At 38.8% G+C, this 24354-nt stretch overlaps 1 long non-coding RNA gene across 2 annotated transcripts in view; it reads left to right on the top strand.

Moving 5' to 3' along the window:
• Positions 1–24354, top strand: part of LOC139042685 (uncharacterized) — a 42842-nt gene that overhangs the window by 8329 nt on the left and 10159 nt on the right. The window contains exons 2-3 of one of the 2 annotated variants that reach the window (XR_011499714.1): positions 3133–3273; positions 17656–19129. This is a non-coding gene — a long non-coding RNA (uncharacterized lncRNA). Of the gene's footprint in view, positions 1–3132; positions 3274–17655; positions 21924–24354 lie in introns of those variants that run through there. The other variant, XR_011499713.1, reaches the window with a different exon arrangement.

Here is a 24354-nt window from a genome sequence, read left to right as displayed (position 1 = left end):
CTGTCAAGTAGGAGTAATAATACCACCTATCTTGTAGGGTGAGGTTTGGATGAGTTAATATTTGAAAAGTGCTTAGGACAGTGCCAGGCACATAATGAGTCCTCTGTGCCATATAAGGTGTTACCTAGTACGTAATTATTGATGTGCTGATGTGTAAGTAACAGTGTGTGTCCATCTGCAAGTGTGAATGGGGTAGTTTCTATGTGCGTATTTGCCACGTTAGCTGTCTCCATGTGTATGTGAGAGAATGAGCAGATCCCGTGTGTATGTGAGAGGGTGCTTGTACATAAAACTTGTTTTATACTTATATGTGTCCCAGTGTGTGTATAAAACCAGGGGTGTCTGAGAAAGGAAGTGTGTGTCTAGGAGGTCAATGGAGGGAGTTTGGCCCTGTGTGTGTATTTCCCAGTGTGTGCAAATCCGGGTGTATGAGTGCACACATCTGTGTCTGTGATAGTGTTGTGTCCATGTGAGTTCAGGTGTTACCCTGCATTGCCAGTATGTCTGCATACGTGAGCATGCACGTCAATCTCTATTGTGAGTGTCTGCAAATGTAAGAAGGTTGGTATCCAGGTTTATATGTGATGTGTGTGTGTGTGTGTGTGTGTGTGTGTTTGTATAAAGGATTTGTGCCTATATGGCCATGTACTAGGATGTGTATATCTGTGACATGTGAGTTTATATGTAGGTGTAAATGGGTGTGTGCATCTGAGGCTTTGTGTCTGTCTGTGTTCACAAGCATTGGTGGCTATGTGGATGTGTATGCATGAGCCTGCATTGCTCTATACGCCTGCCTGCCTCTGTCTGTAGCAGTGAGCCTGAGCAATGTGTCTGTGTGTGTGAGCATATCTTTACTGTGTGTATGTGTATGTGTGCCAGGGCAGATTTATATACTGTGTTCATATGTATGTGTGCCAGGGCAGGGTTTGTATAAGCTAGTGGGTTTTAATCTTTTAGTGTAAGAGCCTGGAGTGGGGGAGGGCCTGGATCTGTAGGATGTGCACAGGACTTGCCCTGTATCTGAATGTCAGTTCTGATGTCTGTGCACACATGATTGTGTCTGAAAGCATGCAGGACCATATGATTTGGTTTGTAGGTGTATGTGTCTGCATGTGCCCATGTGAATGGCGAATATGTCTCTGCCTAGGCCTGTATTTCTATAAAAGAGTGGTTATATCTGTGTGTGTGCGTGTGTGTGTGTTTTGTATATCTTTGCATGATTTGCCGGTAGGTGGGCACCTACACACACGCCTAACCATTTCTGTGTAGAAGAGGAAGTATGTGTGTACGTGTGTGTATGAGCACCTGATTGCACTTATCAGCTGGTGTGAGTCTGGATGTAAGTGCAAATTCAAATCTCCATGTAACACGTGTGCCTGTGGGCACATATCTGTCCATGTGTGCTAGTGTGTCTATGCAATGTGACTAGATGTGAATGTGTTAGGGCATTCACAGCCAGGCACACAGAAAAGGTGAAATATTTGTATGGCGCACTGGAGTAAACCGAAGAGGATTTAGGGGTACTGGGGTTTGATGAAAAGGACTTCTTTACATTTTCTTTTCGTTATACCAATTGTGGTAAGAAAAACAAAAATGCGAAGTTTTCAGAGAGTCATTAAATATTGAATCTGTATATAACTTCCCAATGAAATCTTTTCAGAATTTTGTCATAGCACACTTGAGTTCACTTCTGTAAGCATAAGTTTTTATTCACTCGTGCAAATTTGTAGTGGTCAACGTTCGTGCCCACTTCTTCTGAGCCTCTGGTCATGACTGCCTTGATTTATTTTATGGTCATTTGATTCACTTGTGGCCATTTTCATCATGATTAGGTAAATCAGTTGGTACTGAGCATAGATCTTCTACATCGTTATTGTGTTTCTCAGTAAAAACCCAAACAAAACAAATGAAGCAAATAACCATTAGTAGTTTCAGCACGGATATAAACTTCCATCGTGACCTGCCACTTCTCAATCTTGGAAGGCATGTTGTCGAAAGTAAGATCCATTCCGTGGAGGTTGTTGAGACACAGTTTGCCCTAATGTCTTCAGTAATCAGCTGGAATGTGTGAAATATAGCTGCATGGTTCTGCAGGCCAGCAAAGCTTACCTCAAAAGCACAAGCTTTGGGGTCATCAGGTACCATTTTGGCTTCTCTGAAGCATCAGATGCAGTTTCTAGTGTTGAATATGGCTGATGCTTTCATACCATACCAAATTTTCTTAAGAAATGGAACAACTGCTTGTTCGTGCCTCCCTTTTTCACCTCCCTTTTATAACTTACTGGTTCTTGCCAAGGCCAGGCAGAGACCCAGGTTTTATGCTCGAAATAGCTACATGATCTCTTCTATTTCTTGGTAGTTACCCTCAACAGGAAACTGCTTGCATAAGTAGGTGACAGCAAATGGTCAAAGGGTATTTTTTTTATTGATTAAAACTCCTTTCTCGTCAATAATCAGAACTTGGATAATTCATAGTCTTTGAAATTTGTATATCAAAGGTGAAACCTTCTTTAAATCTAATGCTTCTTTCTTTTCTTTCAATCAAATGTGATGTTGAAATTCCTTGTAACAAATGCTCATGAATTTTGAATCCAACAGAAAATTTTCGTTTTGAGTATTTAAAAATAACGATGAAGCTTTTCCCCTAAGTAGACACATTGTTCTACTCATCCTAATAAGTCTTCTTTAGTGTTGAACTTATAACACCGACTAAACCTCACCCAGGAACCATACTTGGCCTCACTTCCTCTAAATTGAAGTTTGGCTTCAAATCCGTAAACCTCGTCGGTATACTTTCATATATTTTTGACTGTCTTCAAAATTTTTGCTGTCATTTTGTTCATGTGCTCAAAGAGCCATTTGTTGAAGCCAGTAAGCATCAAATCAGCAAAGTGAGAATCGTTCACAAAATCCTTACACACTTAGGTTTAAAACGATGGAGAATGGGATACTGATCCCAGTGCTTTGCGAAAAGCTGACAAGCGCGTGGGTAGTGCCCTGGATCTTATTAACTTCACCTAGCATCATTTACTGTGGAAATTAGACCTTCAGGCAAACTTTTTTTTTTTTTTTTTGAGGAAGACTGGCCCTGAGCTAACATCTGTGCCCATCTTCCTCTAACTTTATGTGTAGGACGCCTGCCACAGCATGGCTTGACAAGCAAGTCTAGGTCCACACCCGGGATCCGAACCAGCGAACCCCGGGCCGCCGAAGCCGAACTTGTGAACTTGACTGCTGCGCCACCGGGCCGGCCCCTCAGGCAAACTTTTATAGGTGAGGCTCCTCAGTGAATCAATGAATCTCTGCGTTTTCAGAACAAATTCCGCATGTCAACTTCCTGCCTTCTCAACAGCAGCATCAGTCCACGACCTTACGCAAAGTTTCCACAATATTTCAGAATACTCATGTATCCTTTTGAATATTTCAACCTTAGTTTATTTTGGTGCTTCTTGCATTTCTCTTCAGGCTTTCTGACTAGTACTATAAGCATTGTCAATCAACATCCAGAATTGCATCAGTACGAAATGAAAACCCTTTCGATTCGATGAACTTCTGGGTTAGTGTTGCCTTGATGTCCTTTGACCGGTTGTCAGTGTGTCTCCTAATAACAATAATTGAAAGTGGCCCCTTTCCTATTCCCTTTACCTCGTGGGTCTCAAATATAGTGTGGACAATTTCCCGGCAGACTGCTAATGTGAGATTCTGCTGAACGGTCATCTTAGCTTTACTTACTAATTATGCAACCCTGTCACTAGCTGGTTGAGCTCCATCTAAGAATGTTTTAACTCATCTCATAAAAGAGCCCGGTTTCTTGATTTGCACCTCCGGGTGCTTTAAAAAGTCCAAATCTTTCTCTGTGTAATAGAGTGTTTTGTGGTCGGTTGACCAACATAGCCTACTGGGAAATGAAGTTTCTTTTGATAACTTTTCCATGCAAATCGAACATTTAGGCAGAGAAAGAGAGGGCTCATTGGGCAGCTGAATCCAAATTTGAGAGAATCCTCATTAAATTGCTTAAATTAGGGACATCTTGGATTTTTTTGGAGGGGAGACTAACTGTGTTTGTCTTGTGAGTCTCCTGATTTTCCAGCTTTAGTCAAAAAGTCCATTTTGATGGGAAAAGAACTATCATCTCAAAAATGAAATTACTTGAAGATAAAGTACTGAAGGGATCAGCAGACCTTTGTGACTTCTGAAAATTGAGTTTTTCAAAAAACAAATTTGAGTTCTTCTGCATTCTTAAGAAAGCAGCACTCCACGATGGAGCCAGAAACGCCTAGATTTTCCTCTCATGAATCAACTCAATTCAACTGTAGTCAGGCGCCATTCATTTATTGACAAATGTTTTTAATTAAAACCAAAAAATAATAGTTAATTATGAAATCCCACCAAGAATAAGATTTGGCTAATTTTTAATATTAAAAGCCAGCAGCAAGTAAATCAATAAGCAAAGAACTAATGAAAATGATATTGTTGTAATTTTTTAAAAGCGTCCTTATCTTTTAGAAATACTTACTGAAATACTTGTGGATGAAATGGTATCATAGATATGTTTCAGAATACTCTGGAAGTGGGGGAAGTGGGTGAGGTTATAGGCAAAAAAAGACCCTATGAGTTGATCATTGGTGAATCTGGGCAATGGGTGCGCTAAGGTTCGTTACAGGATTTTTTCTACTTTTTTTCTTTTAAAGATTGGCATCTGAGCTAACAACTGTTGCCAACCTTCTTTTTTTTTTCTTCTCCCCAAAGCCCCCCCCCCCCCCCCCCAGTACACAGTTGTATATTCTAGTTGTGAGTGCCTCTGGCTGTCCCACGTGGGACGCCGCCTCAGCATGGCCTGATGAGCAGTGCCATGTCCGCCCCCAGGATCCGAACAGGCAAAACCCCGGGCCGCCGAAGTGGAGCGCGCACACTTAACCACTCGGCCACCGGGCCAGCCCCTCTTTCTACTCTTTTATGTTTGAAATGTTCTAAAAGAAAAAATTTTTAAATAAAGCAACAATCAAGGAAATTAATAACATAATTATATTTCTTTTAGGAACACCTAATACTGTATAATAGTAATAACAGCAACAATCATAACAGCTTTCTATTTTTGTGGAAAAATAAGAATGAGATCAAGTTAAAAGAAAAACAAACGTTGTACATGTATAGGCAAGACCAAAGAGCCTCACTGATGATGAACGAGTGGCAATCAAAGTAATCATCAGACTATCAGGGATGCTTTAACAGGAAGTGATCCAAACATTTACAACCTCCCTTTTCACATGGCACCCTGGAGCCCCTTCTTGCTCTGGCCCCCTGCTGCGGCAGGTGCCCACCAGCCAGGCAGCTCTGCTAATGTCTCCACCTGTGCATGGAGGAGTTGGCTGGTCTGTGCACATGCCCTAGTTTGTCTCTGGGTGCATACCTGTTGTATATTGATCTTCTGTTCATATGATCTATCCATTCGTGTTAGATATTTTTAGTACTTTTGTCTTTTGACCTTCATACTAGCTTTATAGGTGGTTCATCCACTACCTTTACTGTATATTTGCCTTTACCAGTGAGTTTTTTCCTTGATAATTTTCTTATTCCCATTTGTGATGTTTTCTTTTCCACTTAAATAAGTCCCTTTAACATTTCTTTTAAGGCCAGTTTAATGGTGATAAACTCCTGTAGTTTTTTCTTGTCTGGAAAACCCTTTATCTCTCTTTCCATTCTGAATGATAACCTTGTCAAGTAGAGTATTCTTGGCTGTATTTTCTTTCCTTTAAGCACTTTGAATATATCATGCCACTCCCTTCTGGCCTGTAAGGTTTCTGCTGAGAAGTCAGCTGATAGCCTTATGGGGTTTCCTTTGTATGTAACTTGCTGCCTTTCTCTTGCAGCTTTTAGGATCCTCTCTTTATCTTTAATTCTTGACGTTTTAATTATAATGTGTTTGGTGTGGGCCTCTTTGGGTTCATCTTGTTTGGTGCTCTCTGTGCTTCCTGCACCTGGATGTCTGTTTCTTTTCTTAGGGTAGGGAAGTTTTTAGCTATTATTTCTTCAAATAGTTTCTCTGCTGCTTTGTCTCTCTCTTCTCCTTCTGAGACATCTATAATATGGATGTTAGTGGGCTTGATGTTGTCCCAGAGGTCCCTTTGACTGTCGTTATTCTTTTTTTCTGTTTAGCTTGGGTGATTCACTCTACCCTTTCATCCAGATAACTAATCCGTTCTTCTGTGTCATCTACTCTGCTGTTGGTTCCCTCTAGTGAATTTTTCATTTCCTTTATTTTATTCCTTCAATTCTGATTGGTTCTTTTTTATATTTTCAATTCTTTGTTGAAGTTCTCACTGTGTTCGTTTATTCTTCTCCCAAGGTCAGTGAGGATCCTTATAACTATTAGTTTGTACTCTTTATCAGGTAGATTGTTAATCTCTGTTATGTTTATTTCTTTTTCTGAGGATTTGTCCTATTCCCTTATTTGGAACATATTCCTTTGTCTCCTCATTTTGCCTACTTCTGTGTGCTCATATCTATGTATTTGGTAGATTAGCTACGTCTCCCGACCTTAGAAATGTGGCCTTATGTAACAGATACCCTATGGAGCCCAGCAATGTGCTTTCCTCTCCTTCCTTGTTCCAAATGTTCCAGGAGTAACCCTTGTGTGGACTATGTGTGCCCTCTGTTGTGGTGGGGTTGCTCAGGACTGTCCCTTGTTGCAGTGTTGTAACCTTGTTGTGTTTATGGGAGGAGATGAATTCAGAGTCCACCTATGCCATCTTTTTAAAAAATTTTATTTATTTAATTATTGTTTTATTGCAGTAACATTGGATTATAACATTACATAGCTTTTGGATGTACATCATAATATATTTCGAATTCTGTGTAGATTACACCATGTTCACCACCCAAAAACTAATTATAGTCCATCCACTCACATGTGAGCCTAATCACCCCTTATGCCCTCCCCACTTCCACTATGGTACCACCAATCCAATCTCCAATTCTATGTGTTTGTTTGCCGTTGTTTTTATCTTCTACTTATGAGTGAGATCATATGGTGTTTGACTTTTTCCCTCTGACTTATTTCACTCAGCATAATACCCTCGAGGTCCATCCATGTTGTCACAAATGGCTGGATTTCATAATTTCTTACGGCTGAGTAGTAGTCCATCATGAATAAAGACCACATCTTCTTTATCCATTTGTCCCTTGATGGGCACCTAGGTTGCTTCCAAGTCTTGGCTATTGGGTATAATGAACATAGGGCAAGGAACGTAGGGGTGAAAGTATCTTTATGACTTTGCGTTTTCCAGTTCTTTGGATAAATACCCAGCAGTGCGATAGCTGGATCATATGGTAGATCTATCCTTAATTTTCTAAGGATATTCCATACTGCTTTCCATAGTGGCTGCACCAGTTTGCCCTCCCACCAGCAGTGTACAAGGGTTCCCTTCTCTCCACATCCTCTCCAACATTTATGTTTCCTGTCTTGTTAATTATAGCCATTGTCACAGGAGTGAGGTGATACCTCATTGTAGTTTTGATTTGCATTTCCCTGATAGCTAATGATGTTGAACATCTTTTCATATGCCTTTTGCCCATCCGTATATCTTCTTTGGAGAAATCTCTGTTCACATCCTTTACCCATTTTTTAATTCGGTTTTTGTTTTTTTTTTGTTGTTGAGCTGTATGAGTTCTTTGTATATTTTAGATATTAACCCCTTATCTGATATATTGTTTGCAAATATCTTCTCCCAATTGTTAGGTTGTCTTTTCATTTTGTTGATGGTTTCCTTTGCTGTGCAGAAGCTTTTTAGTTTGATGTAGTCCCATTTGTTCATTTTTTCTTTCTTTTCCCTTGCCGGATCAGAAATGGGACTTGAAAATATGCTGCTCACACCGATGTCAAAGAGCGTACTGCCTATGTCTTCTTCTAGAAGTTTCATGGTTTCTGGTCTTACATTCAAGTCTTTAATCCATTTTGAGTTGATTTTTGTGCATGGTGTGAGGGAATGGTCTACTTTCATTCTTTTGCATGTGGCTGTCCACTTTCCCAACACCATTTATTGAAGTGACTCTCCTTTCTCCATCGTATGCTCTTGGATCCCTTGTCGAATATTAGCTGTCCATAAACGTGTGGGTTTACTTCTGGCCTCTCAATTCTGTTCCATTGATCTGGTTGTCTGTTTTTGTGCCAGTACCATGCTGTTTTGGTTACTATGGCTTTGTAGTATATTTTGAAATCAGGGAGTGTGATCCCTCCAGGTTTGATGTTTTTTCTCAGGAATCCTTTGGCTATTTGGGGTCTTTTGTTGTTCCATATAAATTTTAGGATTCTTTGTTCTATTTCCGTGAAAAATGTTGTTGGAACTTTGAAAGGGATTGCATTGAATGTATAGATTTCTTTAGGAAGTATGGACATTTTAATGATGTTAATTCTTCCAATCCAAGAGCATGGCATATCTTTCCATTTCTTTGTGTCTTCTTCAATTTCTTTCAACAATGTTTTATAGTTTTCAGTGTACAGATCTTTCACCTCTTTGGTTAAGTTTATTCCTAGGTATTTTATTCTTTTTGTTGGAATTGTGAATGGGATTATATTCTTAATTTCTCTTTCTGCTACTTCGTTGTTAGTGTATAGAAATGCAACCAATTTTTGTATGTTGATTTTGTATCCCGCAACTTGACTGTATTCCTTTATTGTTTCTAAAAGTTTTTTAGTTGATTCTTTAGGGTTTTCTAGATATAAAATCATGTCGTCTGCAAAGAGTGACAGTTCCACTTCTTCTTTTCCAATGTGGATCCCTTTTATTTCTTTTTCTTTCCTGATTGCTCTGGCTAGGACTTCCAATCCTATGTTAAATAAGAGTGGTGACAGTGGGCATCCTTGTCTGCTTCCTGTTCTATGAGGGATAGCTTTCAGTTTTTCTCCATTGAGAATGATATTTGCCAAGGGCTTGTCATATATGGCCTCTATTATGTTGAAGTATTTCCTTCAGTACCCATTTTATTTAGGGTTTTTATCATAAATGGATGCTGTATCTTGTCAAATGCTTTCTCTGCATCTATTGAGATGATCATGTGATTTTTATTTTTCATTCTGTTAATGTGGCATATCACTTTGATAGTTTTGTGGATGTTAAACCATCCCTGCATTCCTGGAATGAAACCCACTTGATCATGATGTATGATCTTTTTAATGTATTGTTGTATTCGATTTGCTAGTATTTTGTTGAGGATTTTTGCATCAATGTTCATCAGTGATATTGGCCTGTAATTTTGTTTTTTTGTGTTGTCCTTGTCTGGTTTTGGTATCAGGATAATGTTGGCTTCCTAGAATGATTTAGCAAGCCTCCCCTCCTCTTCAATTTTTTAGAAGAGTTTGAGAAGGATAGGCATGAAGTCATCTTTGACTGATTGGTAGAATTCACATGGGAGGCTGTCTGGTCCTGAACTTTTATTTTTGTGGAGGTTTTTGATTGCTGTTTCGATCTGCTTACTGGTGATCAGTCTATTTAAATTTTCTACTTCTTCTTGGTACAGTTTTGGAAGGTTGTATGTTTCTAAGAATTTATCCATTTCTTCTAGATTATCCAATTTGTTGTCGTACAGCTTTTCATAGTATTCTCTTATGTTTTGTATTTCTTAGGTGTCCTTTGTATCTCTCCTCTTTCATTTCTGATTTTATTTATTTGAGCTTTCTCTCATTTTTTCTTGGTAAGCCTAGCTAAGGGTTTGTCAATTTTGTTTATCTTTTCAAAGAACCAGCTCTTGGTTTCATTAATTTTTCTATTTTTTGTCTCTATTTCATTTATGTCTGCTCTGATTTTTATTATTTCCTTTCTTCTGCTGATTTTGGGCTTTATTTGTTGTTCTTTTTCAAGTACCTTTAGATGCACTTTTAGATTGTCTATTTGGGAGTTTTTTTCTTTGTTGAGATAGGCATGTATTGCTATAAACTTCCCTTGTAAAACCGCTTTTGCTGTATCCCACAGATTTTGGCTTGTCATATTTTCATTTTCCTTTTTTCCCCAGGAATTTTTTGATTTCTTCTTTGATTTCTTCATTGACTCAATCGTTGTTCAGTAGCATTTTGTTCAACCTCCACATTTTTGTGGCTTTTCTGGTTTTCTTCCTGGTTTCTAGTTGATTTCTAGTTTCATACCTTTGTGGTCAGAAAAGATGTATGGTATTATTTCTATCTTATTAAATTTATTGAGACTTGTTTTGTGGCCTAATATGTGATCAATCCTGGAGAATGTTCCATGTGCCTTTGAAAAGAATGGGTATTCTATGGTTTTTGGACAGAACTTCTATATATATCCACTAAGTCCATCTGGTCAAATGAGTCCTTTAAGGCCAGTGTTTCCTTAATGATCTTCTGTTTGGACAATCTATCTATTGGTGTAAGTGGAGTGTTAAAATCCCCCACTATTATTGTGTTACTATTTCTCCTTTTATATCTGTTAATAATTGCTTTATATATTTAGGTGCTCCTATGTTGGGTGCACAGATATTTACAAGTGTTACAGTTTCTTGTTGGATTCTTCCCTTTATCATGATGTAATGCTCGTCTTTGTCTCTTGTTACAGTTTTCCTTAAAGCCTATTTTGTCTGATATAAGTATTGCTACCCCTGCTTTCTTTTCTTTGTCATGTGCATGGAGTATCTTTTTCCATTCTTTCACTTTCAGTTTGTGAGTGTCTGTAGGTCTGACGTGTGTCTCTTGTATGCAGCATATATATGGGTCTTGTTTTTTTTATCCAATTGTCCACCCTATGGCATTTGATTGGAGCATTTATTCCATTGACGTTTAAGGTAGCTGTTGATAAATATGTATTTATTGCCATTTTGTTACTTTTTTTTCTGGGTGTTCTAGTTATTCTTCTCGGTTCCTTTCTTTTTCTCTTGCTCTCTTCCCTTGTGGTTTGATGGCTTTCTTTAGTAATATGTTTGATTTCTCTTGTCTTACTTTTTTTCTTCCTTATTATAGGTTTCTGATTTGTGATTACCATGGGGATCCTTTTTAATATTCTATGCACATAACAGCCTATATCGAGTTGATAGACTCTTTAGCATAACTTCTTTCTAAAGGCTCTACTTTTTCACTCCCCTCCTCCCACATTTTATGCTTTTCAAACCATATATCGTCTCTTGGTTAATGTGTGTCTATCTATTACCCTCTTATCATTGAAATAGGTGATTTTAGTACATTTGTCTTTTAACTTTCATATTATCTTAACAGGTAGTTGATCTGCTACCTTTACTATATTTTTACCTTTACAAGTGATTTTATTGTCTGTTTTTTTTTGTTGTTGTTGTTTTGTTTCATTGATAATACTTTTTTATCTCTATTTGTGGTCATTGCTTTCCCAGTTAAATAAGCTCCTTCAGCATTTCTTGTAGAACTGGTTTCTTGGTGATAAACTCCTTTAATTTTTGCTTGTCTGGGAAGCTCTTTATCTCTCCTTCCATTCTGAATGACAACCTTGATGGATAGAGTATTCTTGGCTGTAGGGTTTTTCCTTTTAGCACTTTAAATACATCATGCCATTCTCTTCTCGCCTGTAGGGTCCCAGCTGGGAAGTCTGCTGATAGCCTCATGGGATTCCCTTTGTATGTCACTTGTGGCCTTCTCTTGCCGCTTTTAGGATTCTCTCTTTATCTTTAATTTTGGACATTATAATATGTCTTGGTGTGGGCCTCTTTGTGCTTCTCTTGTTTGGAGCTCTCTGTGCTTCCTGAATTGGATGTCTGTTTCCTTCCTCAGGTTAGAAAAATTTTCATCTATTATTTCTTCAAATAAATTTTCTGCCCCTTTGTCTTTCTCTTCTCCTTCTGGGATACCTATAATCTGAATGTTACCTCGCTTGATATTGTCCCAGAGTTCCCTTAGACTGTTCTCATTGTAGTCCTTTTTTTTTTCTGTGCAGCTGGGGTGATTTCCTCTAGTCTTTGTCTAGTTTGCTGATGTATTCTTCTGCATCCTCTACTCTGCTATTGAGTCCTTCTAGTGAATTTTTCATTTCCAGTACTGTATCCTTCATTTCTGATTTTTTTTTTTTTATTATCTTCTAGTTCTTTGCTGATGAGCTCACCCTTTTCATCCAGTCTTCTCCCCATATCTGAGGGCATCCTCATGATATTTTGTTTGAACTCTTTGTTGAGTAGGTCACTAGTTTCTGTTTCATTTAGTCCTTTTTCTGGGGTTTTGTCCTGTTCCCTTGCTTGGAAAGTATTCCTTTGCCTCCTCATTATGCCTCTTTCTCTGTGCTTATTTCTTTGTATTAGGTGAGTCAACTGTGTCTCCTGATCTTGGAGAAGTTGCCTTATGTATGAGATGCCTTATGAGGCCCAGCAGTGCGCTTCCCTCTCATCACCAGTCAAGAAGATCCAGGAGGGACCTCTTTGTGGGCTACTTGTGTCTTTCTGCTATGGCAGGGTTGCTCTTACTGTGGGTACCCAGGGAGTCTAGTCTTTCCTTCCCTGGCCAGCTGTTTGTAAATCTGGTTTGGGGCCCTCAGTACCATTGGCTACAAAGTCTATTAGCACACTCCTATTGAAGTTTTCCTCTTAATTGGGTTTGTACCCAGTGTCGCTGGTTGCTAGGCTCGGGGGCTTAAAGTTGTGATGGGTCTGAGGCCTACAAGACTGATGTCAGTTCTCTTAGGAAGTGCAGCTGAGTGGGGCTGGCCCTAGGCACTGGAGCACTCAGTTGTTTCAGGCTTTGGAAGGTGGGGCTGATCCTTTTTATGGCTATTTGTGAAGCACAGGTCTTCTGCAGCTAAGTCTCACCCCCCACAGGACCACACACACGGTCAACACAGTCCTGGTCCATGCAAACTTCCCAAACCCATAGATTGTACCCTGACACCGCACTGCAGAGGCCCGCACCTCTCCACCAATGCCCCCCACAGTTCACATGGTCCTCACACAGGCCCTGCCCCACAGAGGCAGACACCCTTCCCTGCCAGTAGAAGATCAAGGCAGCCAGTCTATGCAGGCTGAAAAGTAACCTGAGGGTTTGCTGTTAGGTGGGGCCAGTTCCTGTGGCGGGTTGCCTGCCCTGGCTGAGCTGGTTTACATCTGTGCTCTAATGGGCATGGCAGAGCCCTGGGCTCACAGGCCAGGGATGAACCTCAATGGCGCCTACTGGGGTCTGTGTCAGCATGCCTGGACCTGTTCAGAACAATGGCCCCCACCAATGTCTCAGTCTCCGGAGAGGTCACTCCTCTCACCAAGATAGCCTCAGAGCCCACAAGGTGAGTCTCGTTTCACCAAAGGACTGTCAGACTCCTCTCTGGTCATTTTAGGTTGCTGCAATGAGTGAGTTTGCACGTGGGCCCTTTAAGACCTGGGTCTTTTTGGCTTTCAGCTGATAGGCTTTCTGGGAGTATCCTCGCTGCAGTTAATAGCCAGCAAAGCCAGACAGTAAAACCATCGTCTCAGTTGGGCTGCGTGTGAATGATGCTTATAGCAGTATTGGCCCTTGCTCTGGACCTCACTCCTCCAGGGAGGGCTGCGTACCTTAGGGTGTCTCCCGCCTGGCCAGCTGAGAAGCTCTGCTGCTCCCAAAGGTGGCTTTTTTCCTCTCCAGCAGGAATTTCTGCCTCTTCTGCCTTCGTCAGGACTGTCCCTTGTTATGGAGGTTCTTTTTATCCAGTTTTCAGTTTTCAATCCGGGGTAATTTTTCCAAAAATAGTTGTAACCTGGTTGTGTTTATGGGAGGAGACGAATTCAGAGTCTGCTTATGCCATCATCTTGATGAGATCTATGCAGCCATCTTGACCCCCTCTCACAAAACCCCTTGAGTGAAAAGGATGCCCAGTCCCCTTGAGGAAGAACACTCATACACTACTGAAAATTTATACTGTAAATCTTTCTCCCAGTATTCCCCAAAGAAACCTTTTACCAGGGTAACTATACACTGGGGAAAAGGAAACAATCAGATCTTTTGAGGACTACTGACACTAGCTCTGAACTGACATTGATTCCAGGAGATCCAAAACATCACTGTGGCTCATCAGTCAGAATAGAGGCTCATGTAGGTCACATGATCAATAGAATTTTAGCTCAAGTCCTTCTCATGGTGGGCCAGTGGGTCTTTGAACCCATCTTGTGTTTATTTCTCAAGTCTGGAATGTATCATTAGTATACATATACTCAGCTGATAAATACATAATTGGAGTACATGTACTCACATTGTTTCCCTTGCCTGTGGAATGAGGGCTATTATGGTGGGAAGACCAAGTGGAAGCCACTAGACCTGCCTCTATCTAGGAATGTAGTAAATTGAAAGCAATACTGCATCACTGGAAGGATTGTAGAAATAAATGCCACCATTTTTGACTTGAAAGATGCAGTATTGGTGATTTTCACCATATCCCTATTCAACTCTCTTATTTGACCTGTACTTTTGTGAACAATTCAATAAAAAGAGTCTTTTAAACAAATGATGTTGGAAAAATTGGACATCTAGGATATTTACCCTGGATGAATGAAAATTTATATTCACACAAAAACCTATGCACAAATGCTTATGTCAGCTGTATTCATAATTACCAAAAACTGGAAATAACTCAAATGTCCTTCAATGGGTAAATGGATAAACAAAATCTGGTACATCCATACAACAGATTATTTTTCAGCAATAAAAAGAATGAACTACTGATACATTCTGCAACTTGGATGAAACTCAAATGCATTATGAGTGAAGGAGTCTCAAAAGATTACAGGCTTGGAGGGTGACGTCAGCATCATGGCAGAGTGAGTTGGTCCTGTTGTCTCTCCCCTCTAAGTTACAACCAGTAGGGCATCCATAAACTGACAAAGGATCTTCTGCACACAAGAACACCTGAGATATCCATGCATCTATACATCTGAAGGTGAGTGGACTAGACCTCCTGGAGGTAGTGGAACTAGGGGAGCAGTGTCCACAACCAAGACTGGAGGCTCCAGGAATTGTGGCAATGCCTGAGACCAGAGGCCCCAGGAACTGAGGTAACACCGAGAATGGAAGCCCCAGAAACCCAGGTAGCCCATGCTTCCAGAAGCGCCAGGAACATCTGTGGGGCCAGTGACTTGAGGTTCTAGGAACCATGACAATACCTGTGACCCAGCCCCCTCTCCCTCCCCTGACAGCAACACCTCCAACACTGGCCATTCCAGTAGTGGGGGACCCTGGGCCCCCAGCAGTGGCAGCGGTGCCTGTCATGTGAAGTTCCAGGTACTGCGCTGGCACCCTAATTCAGAGGCTTTAGGAGCCCCATTGGCACTTGTGACCCAGGGACCCCTCCCTCTGTGGTAGTGGAAGTGTCGCCCATGATTCCAGCCCACTTAGCAAGGGCAGTGACACCTGTGAACCCAGTGCCTCTGGCAGTGGTGGTGCCAGCACCCCCAGAAAACCCGGGAGCAGCAACACAGGCAGCACTGGAGGCAGCAGCGCCCGAGCCGAGCTTGTGAAGAGCTTGCAGAGAACCAGGTAACTGCAACAGTGGAGCTCATAACCCTGATCCCCCTAGCTGCAGTGGCACCCCACAGCGTCAGCCTCCCCACACATAGCATTGGGGCCTGTAGATCCAACAAACCCAGACACGGCGAAGGTGCCCATGACCCTAGCTCCCACACCAGTCCCCCCTCCCCCTGCCACAGTGGGAGAACCTACAACACAGGCAACCCCAGAAGCAGCAGAGGTGCTCGCCAGCCTGGTGACCCTGGTGGCAGCACTTGTGATGACAGCAACATTGTAAGCACCAAGGCACCAGCAACCTGGGAGGCACAAGCAGCACAACAGGGAAACTGGTGGCACCTCTGGCAGAGGCAGTAAATGGTGGAAAGTACAGGCTCTCAAATACAACCAGAAGCAGCTCTGAATCAAAGTAAACAAAGCCATATCCAAATAAGGAAAGATGTTTACTAAAGGCACTGACCGAGGAACAACTCCTCAAAAACCTTGAAAACTATAGTAACATGGTATCACAAAAGGAAAATGGCAATTCTTCAGAAACCAAACTTGAAGTCATGGAAGATATTGACTCTGCACAATACTAATTGTCCCATCAGAATATAATGATCTGGTTGAATGCCCATCAGAGGACTCTACAGGGAACCAGTTAGTCAATATAAGCCACTTTGCATCATGAAAAGTAAAGATACACATCTAAACCCTAACATAATTTGCACAGAACTTAATAATGCTCTATTTCCTAGGGAGCAGGTGTGAGAACACTATTCATATCATCCTGCAAGGGAGCACCCAGGCACAAGGACTGGCATCTGAAATATCTTAACTAAGGGCAGGAGTAACAATATGTCTGTGCTCACCATTGTGGGAAAGAACCTCTGATTCCCACTGCGGGGAGAGTGTACCACCTGCCTGCCTCTGAAAACACTTCTGTCTTATGCCTGATTTTATATTTGGTTTAGTCATTCACTCGGAATATATCTTTTTTCCACATTTCAGTCAATCCTCATATTTTCTGGTCTTCAGTAGAACCTTCATTATTTTTTAGAACACTTACTATTTTAAAATGATCCAGTCATCATCTGAGTGACTTATAACTTCAAACAGAATCTATTGCATTCAGACCACCAATTTGATACAACTTCCAATTCAATTTTATCCTCCGTAAAATTCAGTGAGGAAACAGGCTAAAGAAGAAAAGTCACATGATCATATCAATAGATGCAAAGAATTTGACAAAGTCCAACACTGATTCATGATTAAAACTCAGAAAACTAAGAATAGAGAGGAACTTCCTTAACTTGATAAAGAACATCTACAAAAATCCTACGGGTAACATCATACTTAATGGTGAGCTTTCCCTCTAAGATCAGGAAAAAGGCAAGGATGTCCTCTCTCACCACCTATTTTCAACATCGTACTGGAAGTCCTAACTAACAAGACAAAGACATAAAAGGTATACAGATTGAGAAGGAAGAAATAAAACAATATATGCTTGCAGATGACATGATTGTCTACGTAGAAAATAAAAAAGAATAAAAAACTTGCCATTCCAGCAAGGGGATGTAAGCAATTATAGCAAAGATGAAGGATACAAGATTAATATATTTTAGGGCAGTGAAACTGTTCTGTATGATGTTATAATTGCACTCCATGGTATTTACCCAAAGTAGTTGAAAATTTATGTCCACACAAAAACCATGTGGATATATGTCATCATACATTTGTCAAAACTCATAGAATGTACAACACCAAGTTTAATTTAAACTGGTGTTTAATGGTTAATTTAATTTAACCATAATTTAAACTGTGAACTTCTAGTGATTATGATATGTAGGCTCATTGATTATAACTAATGTACCACTCTGGTGCAGGATATTAAAAATGGGGGAGACTGTGTATTTGTGGGGGCAGAGGGTATATGAGAACTCTCTACTTTCTGCTCAACTTTTCTGTGAACTTGAAACTGCTGTAAAAAATAAAATCTATTAAAAAAACCCAATGAGGAGATTCTACTTATGGCCACCATGGAGTTAGCTCACTACTGCCTATGTCTTCCATTGATTATAACTAAAATTTCTAGAAAAAATACAAAAAACAACTATATGAGGAATCTAAAAAATAACCAAAAGCAAGTGCCTTGTGCTAGAGAGTGAAACCATGGAGTAGTGACTGGTACAGGTTGAATTATTGTTTTCTTTTGCTCTTTTCTCTTTCAGCTTTGCCCCAGGAAGAATTCTCATCATCGATCTGTGCAGCAGCAGTGGCACAGGCAATTGACAGAGAATGAGAAAAATCTGGTCTTGTTTCCAGATGATTCTGCATGACATGCAGGCATCACCCAAAAGTGGATATCTGCAGCACTAAGCCCCTCTTTGAGACATCCCTAAAGGACAGTGGTGAAGGGAAATTCCCCCAGTGGGCAGAACTTCCAGCAGTGCACTTTGTTGTTCATCTTGCTTGGAAGGATAAATGGCCAGACATCTGATTATATACTGATTCATGGGTTGTGGCCAATAGTTTTCCTGAATGGTGAGGGAATTGGAAGGAACATGATGGAAAATTGGTGACAAGGAAGTCTTGGGAAGAGGTATATGGATAGACCTCTCTGAATAGGTGAAAAATGTGAAGATATTTGTGTCCTATATGAATATTCACCAAACAGTGACCTCAGCAGAAGAGGATTTTAATAATCTCCTTAGGTTAGGATGTTCTGTTCTATGAATTACAGTCAACCTCTTTCCTCAGCCACCCCTTTAATTGTCCAGTGGGCTTATGAACAAAGTGGCCATGATGGTAGGGATAGAGGTTATGCATAGGCTCAGTAACATGGACTGTCACTCACCGAGGACGACCTGCTGAGTGCCCAATCGGCCAGCAGCAGAAACCATCCCTGAGTCTCCGACATGGCACCATCTCCCAGGGGTGATCAGCCAGCTACCTGGTGACAGGTTGATTATGTTGTACCTCTTTCATCATGGGAGGGGCAGCATTTTGTTCTTACTGGAATAAACACTTACAATGGATACAGATTTGCCTTCCCTGCATGCAGTACTTCTGCCAAGACTGTCATTGGTAGATTTACAGAAAGCCTTCTCCACTCTTGTCGTATTCCACACAGCATTGGTTCTGATGATGGAACTCACTTCACAACAAATGAAGCAATGGGCCCATGTTCATGGAATTCACTGGTCTTAGCATGTTCCTCACCATTCTGAGACTGGTGGCTTGATAGAATGGTAGAATAGCCTTTTGAAGACTCAGTTACAGTGCCAGCTAGGTGGCAATACCCTTCAGGAGTGGGGAAAGGTTCTCCAGGAGATTGTATATGCTCTGAATCAGCATTCAATATATGGTACTGTTTTTTCCATAGCTGGGATTCATGGGTCCAAGAATCAAGGGGTGAAAATAGGAGTGGCACTACTCACTATTACCTCTAGTGACCCACTAGCAAAATTTTTGTTTCCTGTTCCTGCAGCTTTATGCTTTTCTGTTCTAGAGGTCTTAGTTTCAAAGAGAGGAATGTGTCCACCAGGTAACAGAATAATGATTCCATTGAACTGGAAGTTAAAACTCTTGCCCCACCACTTCATTCTTCTTATGCCTCTGAATCAACAGGGAAAGAAGGGAGTTACTGTGCTGGCTGGGGTGACTGCTGCCAAGAGGATACTGTATTGCTACTCCACAGTGGAGGTGAGGAATTGTATTTGTGGCATACAGGAGATCCCTTAGGTGTCTCTTAGTATTACCATGCCCTGTGATTAAGGTCAATGGAAAACTACAACAGCCCAATTCAGGCAGGACTAATAATGCCTCAAACCCTTGGTGAATGAAGTTTTGGATCACCCCACCAGGTAAGAACCATGACTAGCTGAAGACAAAGAGATAGTGGAATAGGGTAGTTATAAGTACTAATTCTGACCCCATTATCAGTTACAGAAACAAAGATAGTAATTGTCATAAATATTTCTTCTTTATTATGTTATAAAATGTGTGTGTGTAGTATCTTTTTTTCTTCCCCCTCTTATTCTCTTATTGTATAATATAAGATGTATTGACTTTACAGGATAGTATTTAAGTTACAGAATATCAAGGAGAAGAGTGAACATCACCAAAGTGCATTCTTTTCTGGGAAAAGGGTTAGTGCATTTTTGATTTTACACAGGATAGTTGTATTGTGTTAGGTGGAAGCATATCTTGTTATTTTGTTATTGTCTTTATTCAGAGGTAAATGTATTTGGGTGCCAAGTTGACAAGGGGTCGACTTGTGATGGTTACTTTTGTGTGTCAACATGGCTAGGTCACAGTAACCAGATATTTGGTTAAACACCAGTCTGGATGTTGCCGGGAAGCTAATTTTTAGTTGAGGTTAACATTTGAATCAGTGGACTTTGAGTAAAGTCTATTATCCTCCATAATGTGGATGGGACTCATTCAATCAGTTAAAGGCCTTAAGAGGAAACAGACTGAAGTCCCCCAAGTAAGAGGGAATTCTGCCTCCAGACTCAAACTGCAATATTAACTCTTCCCTGGGTCTCCAGCCTGCCAGCCTACTTTGCAGATTTTGGACTTGTCACCTTGTACAATTGTATGAGCCAATTCCTTAAAATCAACCTCCCTCTCTCTCTCTCTCTCATGTATATCTTTATATCTGTATGTCTAAACATCTATATCTATATATATCTATTTATCTCTATATATTTATTCTCTTGGTTCTGTTTCTCTGGAGAACCTGACTAAGACAGTAAGTTATTCAGCCACTGTGTTTCTCCAATTCTGGAATTGCAAACCTCTTTGCTTTCCTCTTATTACTATTCAGAGTTCTCTTTTGGATGCCTCTTGCATTATTTCCAAGATTTATAGTTTTGCTTAGTGGGGAAGAGTAGGGAGAAATGAGTCTATGCCATTTTTTTCAGACCAGAAGTCATATCTTTATTTTATACAGGAGATTTCCACTTTTTCATGCATTTTGGCACATCCCCAAACTGAAAGTTCATCTTTAGTTCTTATTTTCCTCATATGCTGGGTAGTGAAAGTTGGATCACTGCTTTCAAGAGTGATAGCTTACACATATCACTGAATCTTACACACATCTAAACATCAATATGTAACCAGCAGCTATAAACCCCTGCTACTTTGAGTCATGCAAAAAAACTGTATAATATGGAATTTTATCAAGTGCCAGGTTTTTCCATGCTAGATTCAATACCACTTTGATTTTTCGTATTATTTTGTAATAGCTATTGTGTGTTATCAAAACTGCTACTCATTAACATGTGGAAATCTTACTGTCCTGCTAGGCATAAATAGAAATTCACCTGTCTGTATATTAAATGACTGAACTTAGATAAAAGAAAAATGTTGCAAATATTTTTAACAAAGGTACTTCCTAGCAACCACTGCATATGATTCTCATCCTGAAAGATGAAGAATTTTACCAGAAAATTAAAGTATCTTTAAATAACTCAAATGGACATTTTAGAATGGGAAAACCCTCAATCTTTAAAATTAAGAACCCACTAGATGAAGTTAGCAGAAGATGATATACACACCGGGTCAGGACTAAGGCAGAAAACATGATTAGGGCACTGACTATATCAAAGTGAAGCTAGAGAGAAATAATGGTAAAGATAGAGGTCTAACATAGTTGTAAGTGAACTCCTACAAGGAGAGAAGAGAATAGGGCAGAAGCATTATTTGAACGGATAGTAGCCCAGAATTTTCTACAAGTGATGAAAGGCATCCATACATATCAGAAGCTCTGTGAACCCTCTAAAAATAATTATAGGGAAAGTCAAACCAAAGCATCAAATTTAAATAGTGATGATAACCAAAGAGAAAATCTTAAAAGCAAGCAGAGAAAAAAATATACATTACTTTCAAAGGAGATCTATTTGACAGAATGATGAAATCCAGAGGAAAATGAAATATCTTCCATAGTCTGAAAGAAAACAAGTGCCAATTAGGATCCTATAACCAGTGAAAATATTATTCAAAACTGAAGATGAATTAAAGGTGTTTTCAGAGAAACACACACAAAAAAACTGATGAGATTCATCCTCAGCCAACCTGCACTAAGAGGAATAATATAGATAATTCCTCAGGCAGAAAGAAAATGATTCCAGGGGAAACAGTATTTCAGGAAATAAGAAAGAGCCAAGAAAATAGTCATCATGTGAGTAAATATGAAAGAATATTGACTGAATAGTCACTGTGAGAACAAAAAGAGTAGTATTTTATGGAATTTCAAATATATGTAAAGTTAACCATGTAAACATAAGGAAAAAGCTCAAGGTGATAAATGAAGTTAAAATATCTCATAACTCCAGTATTATAAGGAAAGTTATAAGATTAGCACTTTGTATTAGATCTTAGCAATTTTTAAGACTGTAACAAGTCAAGGATGCATGCTGTAAGCTGTAGGATAGCCACTAAAAGTAGTAAGACAACGTATAACCAACCAGTTGATAGAGGAAAGTGGAATCACAAAAAAATATTGAAATAATTTTTACAAAAAGAAAAAGGGCCATAAGAATTATGGGTCAAAAATAAGATGGTAATCCCTATTGTAGTCTATGTTACTATGAGTTTGGCTTTACTCTTTTTAATTTCACATTTAAAAAAATAGTTTCAAATGAATCAGAGTCTAAATTATAATTATGTACTGAATAGAATACATACATGAATAAATAGATGAATGAAAAAAAGTAAGATGGTAAGATTACCAATGCAAATATATTATTAATTATATTAAATGTAAATTGACAAAATATGCCATCTAGGAGTGTCAGATAGGAATGAAAACACAAATGACTAGGAATGACAAACTGGGAATGAAAACGAACATGAGGATAATTATAACATTACTCATTAACTTCAGATTGTGAGAGCTAAAATAGCAAATCCAGGGAAAATGCTTCAAGCACTGCTTGGTTCATGGCAAGTACTCACATATTACTATCATAAAGAAATATTTGCTTTTGTCATAATTTTGAAAAAATAAAACTATACACACCTTGTTAGTGACAAATTTTAAATATAAACAGAGAGATTTATAGTAAATAATGTAGAAAGACATACCATACAACACTAAAAGATAATTGATGTAGCTTTACTAATATCAGGAAAAGTGGACTATAAAGCAAGAATCATTATCAGTGATAAAAATATTATAATCGTAAATGGGCCAATTCATCGGGAACATATAAAAGTTCCAATTTATATGCGTACAACTATACAGCTTGAAAATGCAGAAAGCAAAAATTGACATTACTAAAAAATTACTCCAAATTCATAGTAAAAGACTTGAACACACCTCTCTCAGTAGCTATTAGAAAAAGGTAAAATTCTTTAAGCATATAAGAACATATGAAGAAGACAATTAACAAACTGGACCTAATATTTACATAGCACTGTACACAATGATGACAGAATATACATTTTGTTTAATGTATAACAGTAACATTTAGCAAAACTGATCATACAAGTAAGTCTTAACATTTCAAAAGAAATAAAAGTCAGTTATCTGACAACAGGGAAGTTAAGGTAGAATTCAATATTAAAAAGATAATGGGAAAATCTCTGATGACTGGAAAGTTAAGGAGTATGCTTTAACTTATTACTTAAAGAAAAATAGCATACTGAAAATTAAAAAATATTTTTAATCAAATATTAATGAAGACCAGCCACAAATTGTGTGGGATACAGGTGAAGCAATGCTTAAAGACAACTTATCGTCTTAACTGCATATATTAGAGAAGAAAGGGTGGATAGCAATGGTTTAAACCTCTATCTCAAGAATTGATTAAAAAGAATGGCAAATTGAACTCAAAAGAAGTAATAAATATAAGAGCAGAAATCTAAGAGATAATAAACAAATGAATAATACATAAACACCAGAAAGGCAAAAGTTGATTTCTTAAAGAGATTAATAGAATTGGTATAGTATCAACAGGATGAATCAATTAAAAAATGGAGAAAACAAAAATTAGCAATAAGCAGGAATGAAAAGGGGGCATCCTAGAGATTGTTGAGATATTATAAAGATTCATTTATTCTATAGATCTTTGTGACTTCATAAAGATAAGATTTACCTATATTTTTCTAAAATAGAAATTCTTTATATGTCCCGTACACAAATACTTTGTGGTTTCCTTTTGAGGACTAAAATTCTTAATTTTAAGTAAGTACAATTCATCAAACTTTAATTTTATAGGTAGTGCTTTTTGTATCCTGTTAAAAAATCTTTGCATGCCCAAAGTCATGAAGATATGGTCCTGTATTTTATTCTAGAAATGTTATTGATTTGTTTTTCACATTTAGTTTGATGAATAATTTCAAATTAATTTTTTGTATGTTGTAAGTGGGCAAAATTCATTTCTTCCTACATTGAAAAGAACAATCTTTCCCCACTGAATTGCAGTGGAGTATATTATATTCTTTTGCACTGTTCTATTTGTATATTCTTATGCTGATACAAAACTATCAGAATTACTACAGACTTAGAGCAATGCTTGATAACTGATAGTGTAATAAAACCACCTTTGTTCTTTAAGATTGGGTTTGCTATTCTTTGTATTTACATATAAATTTTAGTACAAGTATGCCAATAGCCACATGAAGAAAACCTGCTTTGATCTTGAGCAGTTCCGGATTAGTTGTATATCTAAATATACATATACCTATAAATATTTAGAATATTGCCAGAATCATAAGAAGCAATCAATAAACCATTATATTTCTTTCAAAAATACACTCCAGTTTACATAATCAAATTAGGCCATAAACTTCCAAATGTATAAAACCTATTTTTGTTTTTTTTACATTGTCCCCTTGAATTGTGGTATAAACCATACAAGATTTCATACTCTCTGATGAAATCACATGGCTGGAATCCAGTCCATGTTAATTTATATGTG

The sequence above is a fragment of the Equus asinus genome, chromosome X (assembly GCF_041296235.1).
Source record: "Equus asinus isolate D_3611 breed Donkey chromosome X, EquAss-T2T_v2, whole genome shotgun sequence".
NCBI classification, from domain to species: Eukaryota; Metazoa; Chordata; class Mammalia; order Perissodactyla; family Equidae; genus Equus; species Equus asinus.
Note: the sequence above shows the minus strand (reverse complement) of the source record. Positions and strands in the feature narration are given on the sequence as shown.